Source organism: Corvus brachyrhynchos, unplaced genomic scaffold (genome assembly GCF_000691975.1).
Source record: "Corvus brachyrhynchos isolate BGI_N302 unplaced genomic scaffold, ASM69197v1 scaffold934, whole genome shotgun sequence".
In the NCBI taxonomy this organism is placed as follows: domain Eukaryota; kingdom Metazoa; phylum Chordata; class Aves; order Passeriformes; family Corvidae; genus Corvus; species Corvus brachyrhynchos.
This window is the reverse complement of record NW_008237446.1, coordinates 17081-17661: the sequence shown is the minus strand read 5'-3', so window position 1 is coordinate 17661 and position 581 is coordinate 17081.

The window sequence follows — 581 nt, the reverse complement described above, 5'->3', positions numbered from 1 at the left end:
CCAAAGGGGGCTGGGGGCGGACGGATCGAGCCATTTGGGGATGAAATCGAGACATTGGGGCTGGCATTGAGTTTATTGGAGGCAACTGCTCAATCCCTCCATCCAAATGGGAGCTTGGAACCTCTCCTCAGGCCTTGCTGTGCCCATGGGCTCACCTCAAGTCCCAGAATCAGAGCCAGGGCCCCACAGGACATTCAGAACCTCTAAACATTGCCAGAAACAGCAGCATCCTTCCCAAAACAGGCTCCCCAGATCCCTACCAATAGGTCCCACTTCCAAGTAACAGAGCCCACCTCTCAGAACCCCTCCCGAAGCATTGGGGGCACCCCAAAACTGCCTCAGGAACGCGACATACCCTGACATCCCTTCAGGAATGGGGGATATCCCAGAACCCACTCAGCAACGGGGTCCCCCCGGCCTCATCATGCCCAGCCTTCAGCTGGCTCAGCCAGAGCCCATCCTGCCCTCAGCAGCCCCAGCCCAGCCCAGCCCAGCCCTCCTGGGCAGGAAGCCCCAATGGCCGAGCCGGCCTGGGACACTTGCAGGGATGCGGGGGCAGCCGCAGCTTCTCGGGGCCGCCC